Source organism: Daphnia carinata, chromosome 4, assembly GCF_022539665.2.
Source record: "Daphnia carinata strain CSIRO-1 chromosome 4, CSIRO_AGI_Dcar_HiC_V3, whole genome shotgun sequence".
In the NCBI taxonomy this organism is placed as follows: Eukaryota; Metazoa; Arthropoda; class Branchiopoda; order Diplostraca; family Daphniidae; genus Daphnia; species Daphnia carinata.
The window spans coordinates 4,768,658-4,781,839 of NC_081334.1; the positions used below are offsets into that span (position 1 = coordinate 4,768,658).

The window sequence follows — 13,182 nt, forward strand, 5'->3', positions numbered from 1 at the left end:
GAAGCTCACTAGGAGGGTTGAATAATGAACGGTGAAATGGATAAGTATTGTCAAAACATCATTTGTTTACTTTTTTTACACTGTTATTTCATCGTTTGAGTTCCCAGAAAAATTACGAAGGAATGTAAGGTACTAACCTAAGAAATTCGTGGTTAAATGTGTTTTTTTGTTTTGTTTGTGTGTATTTAGAAGGGGAATAGCAACACTAAGGATCACTGGACAATGACGCGTAACGTCGGGTTGATCGCCAAGTGTTCTTATGTATTAGACATAATTTCAAATATTTAATCTTATTTTTTGTTTGTTTGTTTTAGAATTTTATAGAGGAGACCTGAGACTGGAGTCTACTAGCTGTGTGAAAAAATTGGACGATGATTCAGTTAAGTATTGCTAAATTGTTATTTATTTCATGTTTAAACTGCTATCTGTATGTTTTGTCTGTTACCCTGCAATTCCTTTTTCCCCACTATTATTTTCTGGCCATTGGATTATGGTTTTACCTTGTACGGGCATGCACTTTCACTACACCTTTGCCCAGTGGTTCTTCTACTGTTTTAGTTAGATTGTATGCACCGGGTAGGGATGGTTGTATTTAAATTGTAAAGTACAGCTAACATCGGTATAACGGTTGTTAATTATTAACGCTAATTTTTTTCACAAGATTAATTGATTTGATTTTTTCTGTTTTGTTTTGAATGTGGACTAGTGTTCTGGAAAATGGAATGGCATAATTAACCTAGTGTGGTCGATCGGTTCAACCCGTTTTAATAAGCCGATGAAATTTGATGGGGTTAAAACACGTCACATTCTGCAGGTATTAGATATTTAATAACAAATCCAAGTGTCATCTTACCGACTATTGTCTTACAGGCTAGGGTTGAAGACAAGAAATGAGCAACATAAACAGGCTGTAAGTCTGGTTTACCATGCGGGGGGTACGCGAGCTTCAGCATCAATTGTTTCTTCCATTTTACTTTTACTGAGTTCTCACCCAAGTTTTTTCTGAGCGTATAAAATTAAGCAAACCAAGGATACTGGTAGACATTTCAAATTTCATGTTAACGATTCTTTATTTGGCATTTAATTCACGTTTGATTGTTTTAGAATATACTGAAGACTTGAAGTGAACGAGAAGATATGGCAGAATAATCAACACTGTAGATTATCACTTGACATGTCGGTGTAGTGATTCAGAAAACATTCGCAAGTCCATGTAGTTTTCGTCTACAAGCTAGATATGTTCGTTTGTTTTCCTACAAACTGACTAGAATAACAAATTTGTTAAATGAACTGGTGATGTGTATGTTTGAAAGTTAGACTTATAAATTAAAATTATTATATAAATTAAAAAATAATACGGAGCGAAAAAAAATAATAGAAAAAAGTTAATAAGAATTGTAAATTATAAAAAAAAAATTTCCGATTGGGTTTCATTAAATACGCCAACCGACGGAAAAGGAAATAATACCGCATAATAATATAAATAATCCATGTAAAATATAAAGCGCTTTTAATGGTTAGGATGGATGGTTTATGATATTGATATTTGATTAAAAAATCTGTTGTACATATGTTGTGGTATAATAACAGTTATTGATTTAAAAGTCGGTAGGTAAAAAGAGATTTAAGTTATAAATTAAATAAAATTAGTAAATTAAAAAAAACAGTTACAGATTACTTAATTACAGTTATAAATTATGAAGAATAAAAAAAATGTAACACTGTTTAACATGTTGCACACGCAGCAAACAAATATTAATGATATATGTTTTACAAATTCATTCATTCAAATTCAACCTTGGCCGTAGAAGTGACGTGAATATATAGCAACGCTTGTAATAAGGCTTTACATCGTAAAACTCTGTCATACTGTATTGGTCTAATATCAGTAAACAGATTGAGCTTATCTTGCAACAAACGAGACTTTGTCTTGCATCCACACTGTCTTGAGCAAAAGATATATTACTCAATGTTTTTCTCGCTTTGTTGTTTTTTTCTTCGTTTAATTTATTTAATGATTATTTGTTCTGGTGTCTACCTTGTGCTCGCGTTTGATGAGCGAAAGAATTATATGTATTAATGTAATACCAATTATTTTTGATTATTTGTGATTTTACATCGTGTAGATTAGAAGAATCGATTTATGTTTATTTGTTTAATTTTCTTACAATCATTTGATATTGACACATTTTATTACAACTCAAACACACACACACATATAATTGACATTATACACAACACATACACATACTTTTACAACTAATCAATTTTCAGTAACTATGTGGTATCGAACCCTCATCTTCGGCGTAGCTTGCCGATGCTCAACTCTTGAGCTATAATCACTTACGTTTTCATTGTTTTATACCTTGAGTCAACCCACGAATATATTGTATAGTTAATATTTTAATCTTGCTATACTATTTGTAATTTTGACCAGTTCTTGCACATATATCGTAGCATATCTGTAAACGGTCCAGCTATGATGTCAGAAAACAAAGGTTCAAATCCAGTAAGGGGTAAATTTATCAAAAATAATAATCGAGAATTAAATAAACTATGATATAATTTTACTGTCACTCAAATGTTTGAAAATGTGTAAAAGATGACGTTTCGGTATACCATTCATTAGTCTGACCATACAATTCACAAGTATTATAGCTTGTGTGTAGAGTGTCCGGCCACGGTATTGAAAACTAGGTTTCAAATCGTACGCATTGCGAAAGTTATCGGCAAACGTGCATTGAATATTTTTATGTTTATTATATTATATTTATTGAATATGTGTAATAGGTTGTCTAAAGATGACTTGCAAAAAGGGTTGCCGGCAGAATGTAACTCATGGCTCATTGGTAGAGCATCGGCTTCGTAAGTCGGAATGACTAGGGATCGATCCCCAAAAGAGTTCAACCATAAAAAAATGATTCAATTGAATAAATTATATACGATACAATATTATCTAAGGTTTCTAACATAGCAATTGGTAGGCAACAATCCAAGTAGAAGCTTTAGTATTAAATAAAATTCCATACAAGGTTTCTAAAATTGCATCTGCTATGCAACAATCCTAAATGCAGAAACCATCATGATGTTTGGAATTGTATCAAGTGATTCAAATATTGCAATATGTGTGTAGCAATCTAAATGCAAAACTATTAAAAATTTTCCTTTCAGCACAACGAACATAGCTGAATTGCGTGGGTTCAAACCCCATATAACTATGTCGATGCTCTACCATTGAGATACTTGTGATACTTCAGGAAAGTTTAAGTCTGTAACACTTGCGTAACGTAGCAGTGCGCGCAAGTCAATAAAAAACCTTATCCCAATGGGGGGATATAGGGGGGCAGATGCCAGATACGCAAAGCGTCCGCTTCCCAACTCGAAGGTTCCTGGGTTCGATTCCTAGTCAGGTCTCCGATTCCACAGGCTTCCTACCTTCCCAGGTATCACGAATCCACGGGGCCAGTCTAGTTGGGTAACTTCGTGCGAAGCACGCGAACGGATATTTTACCAAAAAAAAATCTCGAAAAAAAAAAATTTCAATAAATATGATGTTACACTTTTTTTTATATAGAAATTTGTATAATTTACAACGGATTTTAACCGTAGGCATTATCCTCTGTCTAGAGAGATGATAATAAACGAATGTTAGAAATCTTGTGCAATGTATATCATGCATTTCATTTAATATCATGGCTTCTACTATTGGGATTGTTGCATAGCAATTGCAATTTTAGAAACCTTTGAAGATACTATATCGTATATTTTGTTCATTTGAATCATTTATTTTGTGGTTGAACTCTTTTAGGGATCGATCCCTAATCATTTGACTTACGAAGCCGATGCTCTACCATTGAGCCATGAGTTACAATTCCCCGACAACTATTTTTGCAAGTTATCTTTAGACAACCTATTACGCATTTTCAACAAATATCATATAATAAACATAAAAGTACTTAATGCATATTTTCCGATAACTTTCGCAATGCGTACGATTTGAAACCTAGTTTTCTAATACCGTGGCCGGACACTCTACACACAAGCTATAATACTTGTGAATTGTGTGGTCAGACTAACCAATGGTATACCGAAACGTCATCTTTTACACATTTTCAAACGTTTGAGTGACAATAAAATTATATGAAATTATATATTCAATGTCAATCATCATTTGATAATTTTACTCTTCACTGGATTTGAACATCTGTCTTCCACCATCGTGGCCGGACCCTCTACAGATATGCTATGATACATGTTCAATCATTGGTCAGACTGACAAATAGTATAGCAAGATTAAAATATTAACTAGACAATATGTTCGCGCGTTGACTCAACGTATAAAACATTGAAATCGTAAGTTACTGTAGCTCAACGGTTGAGCATCGGCAAGATACGCCGAAGATTAAGGTTCGATACCCCATAGTTACTAAAAATTTCATTGGTGTTAAAGTGTATATGTGTGTTGTATGTAGTGTAAATTGTGTATGTGTATGTGTGCTTGGATTATAATAAAATGTGTAATTGTCAAATGGTAAAGTCAATGTTCCTCAGGTATTGAAAATACAGAAATTAAACAATTAAATATAAATCGGTTCCTCTAATCTACACGGTGATGAGTCAATATAATCGTCATAAAATAATACATACTCGCTCTTCAAACGTAAGTACAGCGATGCCATCAGTAACACACAAAATATACAATAAATTTAACGAGGAAAAAACCACAAAGTGAATAACTAAAACGAAAAAAATTCTGTTTTTAAGTTCACAAAGGAATGGTTATTGGCAGACAAAGTTATTTTTTGCAAGATAAGATTAATTAATTTATTGATATTAATACATGACATTGTTACAGAGTTATGCAATGAAAAATCCTATTACAAGTTGTTATTTTTATAAGATTACTTATTATAAACACTGTATTTAACATTTTTCTTTAAAATCTGGTTACATAAATTTTTTTTTGTTAAATAGTGCAATAACTAATGATTTCAAGGTCAATTATTTGACTACCTGCTTATTTGCTGTAAAAAAAAATCATCTTGCCAAAATTTTATGGCTATTAGGTATTCAATGATAGTTTGTAAATACCAGCTTATGCATTTTCCTTCTCACAACCCTCACCAGATTTATCGACCTGCTAATAACATCATAGTATAAATAGATCCCCCCAACTCATTCCATTATTTTCTTTTTTACCGCATTCATACAACAGCAAAAAAACCATTAGATTTTTGAAACATACTTCAGTGTCTATCTGTTAATTTACCTTGAACTATTATCTTTCTCGGCTGTAGTTTTAGTTCCTTTTTTCTTCCCTTATCATTTCTTCATATCCATGTCAGAAGCTTTGTTATTCTGGTTAATCTGTAGAAAAAGCGACACATTAATACATCCCATTACTAATATTTTTAGGAATAAATGTGCATCTGCTATAACTTATGCCATTACACGAAGCTAAACTCCAGATTCAATGCAAACTAATTTGCATTGTTCAGCCAGGTTTACAAATATTAATGCCTCTCATTTGTGTTATCAAATATCATAACCACTCCTCAGCCACTTATACCACAAACATAAGGTTCCCATCCTATGGCTGAAACCTGAAAGTTATACATCCAAGTTAATACCTTTAAATAACAATATAGCCTGTTTAATACCTGCTTACGTTGTCACTGACGAGCCATAATCGAGGTAACACCCAACCTATTTATATGTATAAAAAACAAAGGTTTAAAAGATCAGATCAATAATTTTCTTACAGAGTAGGTACTTCTGCAAACCAAATTGGAATGAAATTCTTCTGTTTCCTCAACTAAATAGTCAAGGTGGACTATCATCCATTGAACGCCACAAGGCTGTTGTGTTCGGCCATGATATACAACACTTGGTTGCAAAACTGATCTGTGCAATTAGTTCCAAGATACACCATGCTGAAACGGTATCTACCTGTAAGCAAAGCATAGGATCAAGTAAGATACATAACGATACAGAAATTCAACTCACAGGTCTAGTCTCTTTTTCAAAATCAAGTATAATTTCCATGGTTTCGTTTAAATTCTCTTCTGTGGTCTGTAGCAAATCTGATTTAATGCCAAATATAACTTCGACAATGTGAAATTATCAAATACTCGTCGGTATTTCTGGTTTGCTTACAAACTGTCTGAGAATAGAACACTGAGCTTCATATGCACTTTTGCAGACATCTGATACAGCGTTGCCAAATATCGAATTGGTTAAAGGCAAGGGAAACGTTAAGAAGGACTTGCCAGATTCGGGTCGGGTTGTGTTCAGCGGGTTGTTTATATCTGTTTTTTTGGGCAGGTTAACCGGGTTATTACCCCATCATGGTTTTATCGGGTTGTCAATCGTTGTACACAACCCGATCACAAGCAATTAATTGTTTTAGTACCCCTACTTTTCGAGACCCTATTCAATATTCAAAATACAACAGTGCTTTTACAAGAAAAGTAAAACAAAATAAATTAGTGTTTTGCAAACCTGCATCAAACAAATACTTGGCGTGTAACCTATGTAACTAACTAACCCACTAATCCCAAACCGGTGCATTAGGTTGAAGACAAGCCGTAAACGAACCGTGGGGTGCAGGTGCAGTGAAAGGTAAAATCATACGCAAAAATGCTTGGGAAAATACGAGGGAAAATAATGGGAAGGAAAATGGAACGAAGCAAACGCATCTATCAATCTCACAAATCACGATACGAAATAAAGTGAAAGCCAATTTGGCAATACTCAACCGTACCATATTTATTTCCGTCTTCTTAATGGGCATGAATCTCGGGGCTGAGCGGCGACCCTGATTCCTCCAGCGTCCTCTTCGGCCTCCAGCGTCCTCTTCGGCCTCCAGCGTCCTCTTCGGCCTCCAGCGTCCTCTTCGGCCTCCAGCGTCCTCTTCGGCCTCCAGCGTCCTCTTCGGCCTCCAGCGTCCTCTTCGGCCTCCAGCGTCCTCTTCGGCCTCCAGCGTCCTCTTCGGCCTCCAGCGTCCTCTTCGGCCTCCAGCGTCCTCTTCGGCCTCCAGCGTCCTCTTCGGCCTCCAGCGTCCTCTTCGGCCTCCAGCGTCCTCTTCGGCCTCCAGCGTCCTCTTCGGCCTCCAGCGTCCTCTTCGGCCTCCAGCGTCCTCTTCGGCCTCCAGCGTCCTCTTCGGCGGTGTTGGGACCCTCCTAAACACATATATACAACATAAAACCATGGTGTAAAACTTAAAGCTTTCAATTTAATACTTAACAAATTTGGGTAACGATTACGGTAGCTCCGACGCCGACCCTCGTTGTCCTATGGTCCTCTTCGGTGGTAATATGAACCATCCTTAATACATAAAAAAAAACATGATTAAACATTAAACGTGTTAACATATACCTGCAACCTCCATGGCGTCGATCCTAGATTCACAGCATCTTCTTCGATGGTGGTAGGGCCCTCCTAAATACCTAAAATCACAATAAGATCATAGTGTAAGACTTAAAATTAACAAATAAATGCTTGACCATGTTGGGCGGCAATCATGGTAACTTCTACGGCGTCCAGCATCCTTTTCAATGGTAGCAGAGCCCTCCTAAAAACATGAAAACAAAATGAAATCATAGCGTAAAACTTAAAACTTTCAATTCCATACTTCATTATTATGGGCGGTAATTATGGTGCCTCCGAACCTCATTGTCCACTGGTCCTCTTCTGGTATGATGAAACCCTCCTAAATACATAAGAAAAACATGGTTAGACAATTAAACGTGTAAAACATATACCTGAAACATCCATGGCGACGATGACAGCGCCGATTTTCGATGTCCACCATCCTCTTCAATGGTGCTGCAGCCCTCCTAAATGCATGAAAACAAAATGAAACCATACTTCAAAACTTAAAACTTTTAGATAAATACTTGACCTTCGGTGCCCAACGTCCCCCTTCAGTGGTGACGTTACCCTACTAGATACAAAAGATTAAAAAAAATTATATAGTTAAGATACTAAATTTTTCATTGTATACCTCAAAATCTTAGGCTATATTCCAGTGGCTGCAAGGCGATCCTCGTTGCCCAATTTCCTCTTCGACCCCAGAGATTGCACTCCTGAATGTAAGGGACAAAATAAAACACAAAATTTATGAATAATTGAACAGCAATAAGTTTCATCTTAATTCTAACAGAATCATGTACACAAAATACATTTACATTGCATAAAAATTTCCTGCAAAAAGAAATTGGTTATTAATCGTTGGTTAATGATCAGGAGGTTGTTTTGCGAACAATGACTACGATACATAGTTGCATAAAACAGTGAAATAAAATGGCTGAGATAGTGATGTGCAAAGGTAACGAGTTTAGGTATACTACGCTTACGACTTACTTACAGTAGCCTTACTCTTAACTCAGCTTTAGACGTACTTATCCTTAACTTATTCTACGTTTAAACTATTTCATCTAGACTAATCGTAATACCCAACTAAACAAAACCAGTACAGAGGCTAACCCAGGTGCTGAAGCAGTGCGTAATTGATGAATCTACAATTTGTGAAAGCTAGGAGCCCGTGCCAAAGTTCGAAGAATCACTAGACGAGGAGTGCCAGCAACAAATCTACACTAGTGCATCGCGTGCCGGTGAACGAGCTACTGAGCTACTAGATTCTTTATCTCCCCCCTCCTTCATTGTGGTGAATGCCCGAGGTTCTTCATTTGTTTTATGCACTTGGAAACAAATAAATATTTATAGATTAATAAAATTTATATACATCAATAATAATTTATACAGATAAATAATTAAATTGTAGTTTCCCAAAAATAATTCACTCGTAATTATTTATGTACACAAACATAATCATTGTCCTACCAGTTAACAACGTTGCAATATTTCCTGTTGAAATTAATTAAAGGTGCAATATTTCCTGTCAAATTCAAAATTTATAACAATAAAAATGAACAGGTTTACACTTCCATTTAAATCAAATCCTGTTGGAAGACTAGGCATCTATACTGACGTGTACATAACTATAAATTTACTGATCTTTGATGTACATTGTTCCTAGTTAAGAATTTAAAACATAACTGTACTACCGAAGTCCTGTTATGCTAAGCCAAATTATTCTGAGCACTGAAAAACAATGATAGCTGAAAACTTCTGCAACAATGTGTTTGTAATTCTGGTCAGCCTGTAATAAAACATAATAATTTACTTATCATATTACAACTAAATATAGAAATGAATATTGAATGAACCATTTGCAGCTATCTTGAATAAATTTACAAAACGGCAAGTTGATTCAGCAAAACACTCGCAATAAAATTACAAAATGCAAATTAAATTTTCCCTACCTACTGCTGCTAAACAAATGGTTGTTGACCATAGACAGTGACATAATTTTCATTTCCGAGTCATTTCCTTGCAAACCGTGAAACAAAAAGGTTTTGTACCGTGATTTAACATCCTTATTTTCTTCTATCACAATGTTATGTGACTTAATTCATTAAAGCTGTGTTGTTGACCACTAGATGGCGTACCATTTACCTCACTTCCCCCGCTAGATGGCGTGCTATTTACCTTACTTTTCCCCCGTTAGATGTCACTGTTTAGAATACCAATTAACTCAGTTTTCTCCCGGTATGTCACTGTTTGACGTACCATTTACCTCACTTTTCCCCCGCTAGATGTCATTCTGGCTTACCCGTTTTAACGGTAAGTTCTGCAACAAAATAAAAATATTCTTGTAAATTTTTAAGTGGTTTTTTTTATATTGGACATTTTTAAAGCTCACCTCGTATTTGGCATAGACCAGACTCGTCTCCTCACATTCCCCTGCAAAATAATAATTTAGTGAAATAAATAAAACATAATAATCACAAGTACTTGTTTAAAAGAGCCGTTTAACCATATAAAAAAAATAAAATGCCATTAAGGAGTTCCCAATTTAAATCAAGACTAAAACGAAGATTTAATGAAGTTAAATACAACAATACTTTTTACCGTAGGTGAGTCGCCTTACATTATCACGAAACTCCCAATCTAGACTAGTGTTGTTAGTCCTTGTTTGCGGGCCTATTTCATTAATATCCAAATAAACTTGGCTGTCAGATTGCAGGGGGGTCATGGGTTACCTATATTAGTTCAATATTTGTTTTACTAAGGTAGAAGAAGCAAAATATTCACATTCGTACAGAGTCTTACCTCCACAAATGTAACACAACTATAACACCGCCGTCGATCGATTCACCTGTCAGGTAAGCTGAATTTATACTAAATTGCTTCATTGCGTTCTTTAATTGTTGAAACTAAGAGGATATCAACTTCGATTAAATTAGTTCTAAATCTATGGTACCAGACTAATTTTTAATTAAATAAAACTATTACCACTAGTATTCCATTACTATAAGGAACAACTGTTTTCCAATCCATGTGTGGGTAGATGCTCAAAATTTTACTCTGGCTGCCTTTCAAACTGCTTAAAAAGAGGAATTGAAAATTAAGTATCACTAATTACTAAAAAATATTATAGTACCATACTGTGTTAATTTTGTCTGCTAGTTTTCATCATTGCTGGTATTCATCCTGAAATCATGTACGTTAACTTACACTACTGACCTGGTACTCCTGAATGTAAATAGAAATTATTAAGCATTTAAAATTTTTTCAATCTTATCTTAACAACCTGCAAAACACTATTAAAAAGTAAGCTCTGCACATGTGAATCTACCTGATAATTTGAATGTTCTGACTTTGATCAAATATTATACAAGCAAAATTAATTTGATCATTGAAAGACCACCACCAAGTATCCAAATGTGTTTGTACATCTGGTCGGCATCAACACAATTAATATTACTAGATAAATAAATACAATGATAATAAATTATACAGAAAAGTAAATAAAACATGATTACCCAAAAATAATTTACAGCTAGACAGTTAAACCCCGTTCACTGTCCCAAACAGGATAATTGTCCAACCAGTTAACAGCATTGCAATATTTCCTGTAAAATTCAAGATTTATAACAATAAAAATAGAAAAGTCCCCACCTACATTTCTTCAATTTCATTTTCTACATTTCGATCATATCCTATTGGAAAACTGGGCAGCTATAAAGACTTGTAGAAAACTATAAATTTACTGACCTTTGATGTTCATTGTTTCTAGTAAAGAATTTAAAACAGCCCTGTACTTCCGAAGTAATGTTATACTAAGCCAAATTATTACGAGCATTGAATAACAATGATCGCTGAAAAACTGCTGCGAAAATGTGTTTGTAATTCTGGTCAGCCTGTAATAAAACATAACAATTTACTGATAATATTACAACTAAATATAGAAATAAATATATAAAATTTAAATACAACTAGATATAGCAAGCCAAATGTCCTAACACTACGATTCCAATATTTCATGTTCCAGCTACATTCAGCAGCTAAAAAGACAAAATTTATAACAATAAAAAGGAAGAAGTATTGTACTGCAAAGTAAAATGTACAAAGCTTCAACAATGAGTTTGTTATTCTGGTCAGGCTGTACTAAAACAATACTGCTACCATAATAAAATTCCTCAATCAGTAGATCTAGATAAATGATAGGTTATACCCTCCTGCCCTGCAACCACCATTCTTTACACATCCGTAGAACTATCTAAAAACAAAAGAAATATCTCTTGAAAGTGACACGGGGAAGTTTTAATAAAACACAAAAAAAAACAAATACCTTAATAGTTTCTTCACAGTCCTCACTCACTCCTAAAATTGTCTCCGCCTCTACATTTCGATCAAATCATGTTAGAAGATTGGGCATCCACAATGACATGGACAAAACTACAGATTTACTGACCACATCTTGATGTTCATTGCTTCAAGTCCTTGTGTGACTAGGTGCTGTAGTGATTACTCGGACCGTCTTTGTGGCTTCCAAACTACAACAGAAAAACTGAAATAAATTATATTCCACTAAATAAAAAGATGAAATAAATTAGAAGCGTACACACATCCGACAAACCCTAAAGAATAAAAAAATGTTTGGTGACTTAAGCCCAAAAGAGGAAAATCTACACAAATACTTATAATTTGATTTGAGAATATTTGTTCACTTATATATATTCATGCCAAATGAGTTGCCAGCTTACTACGTTGTTGTTTCTATCGTTCATTGTCCATCCAGGAACAGCAGTAAACCAAAATAAAATTCCTGAAAGAAAAGCATAAGATAAAAATTGTTTTTTATACCACTATGCCAAACAACTTAATAAACGGGAAATAAAAGTTATGATTACAACATTGCTCAAGAGCATTTTCTAGAACTTCAGATGTTTTACATACGTGACTATACACCTTCGCTGCCGGACTTCGTCTGAAGTTCAGCATAGCAGAAAAAATTGGCGGGAACTACTAGTCAGGCTGCCTTGCCTAACCGTTATTTATCTAATGGTTTTAACATGGTAAACAACAAATTTCATTTTCATGATTCTTGTTAAATTTAACATATAAATCATGTATAGTTATCTAGTTTTATTAATATAAATTTTGAGGTAAAAATCGGGCTTGTTGTTTTGTCGGGCCTTAAATTTCTAGCGCACCTACATTTACATTTGAAATAACTCAATAACCATTAAGTCTACATAAAAACAAATGTCATATTCGTGATTCTTGTTAAATTTAGCATCTACATCATGTATAGTTATCTAGTTTTATTAATATAAATGTTTTAGGTAAAAGTCGGGCTTGTTGTTTTGTCGGGCCCTAAATTTCTAGCGCACCTACTTTTACCTTTGAAATAAGTCAATAACCATTAAGTCTACATAAAAACAAATTTCATATTCGTGATTCTTGTTAAATTTAGCATCGAATTCATATAAAGTTATCTAGTTTTATTAATATAAATGTTTTAGGTAAAAGTCGGGCTTGTTGTTTTGTCGGGCCCTAAATTTCTAGCGCACCTACTTTTACCTTTGAAATAACTCAATAACCATTAAGTCTACATAAAAACAAATTTCATATTCGTGATTCTTGTTAAATTTAGCATAATTCATATAAAGTTATCTAGTTTTATTAATATAAATGTTTTAGGTAAAAGTCGGGCTTGTTGTTTTGTCGGGCCCTAAATTTCTAGCGCACCTACTTTTACCTTTGAAATAAGTCAATAACCATTAAGTCTACATAAAAACAAATTTCATATTCGTGATTCTTGTTAAATTT

General features: G+C 34.2%; 2 long non-coding RNA genes across 2 annotated transcripts; both read right to left on the bottom strand.

The window, feature by feature from the left end:
- Positions 1–5,118: 5,118 nt before the first annotated feature.
- Positions 5,119–5,589, bottom strand: LOC130695682 (uncharacterized). Its single transcript, XR_009002454.2, has 3 exons — positions 5,452–5,589; positions 5,270–5,367; positions 5,119–5,190 (listed from the first exon to the last, which is right to left on the bottom strand). It is a non-coding gene; the product is annotated as an uncharacterized LOC130695682 (long non-coding RNA).
- A 5,904-nt stretch (positions 5,590–11,493) lies between these two features.
- On the bottom strand, positions 11,494–12,326 carry LOC130695671 (uncharacterized). The gene is made up of 5 exons (XR_009002443.1): positions 12,307–12,326; positions 12,114–12,175; positions 11,822–11,903; positions 11,699–11,748; positions 11,494–11,626 (listed from the first exon to the last, which is right to left on the bottom strand). It is a non-coding gene; the product is annotated as an uncharacterized LOC130695671 (long non-coding RNA).
- Positions 12,327–13,182: the final 856 nt, after the last annotated feature.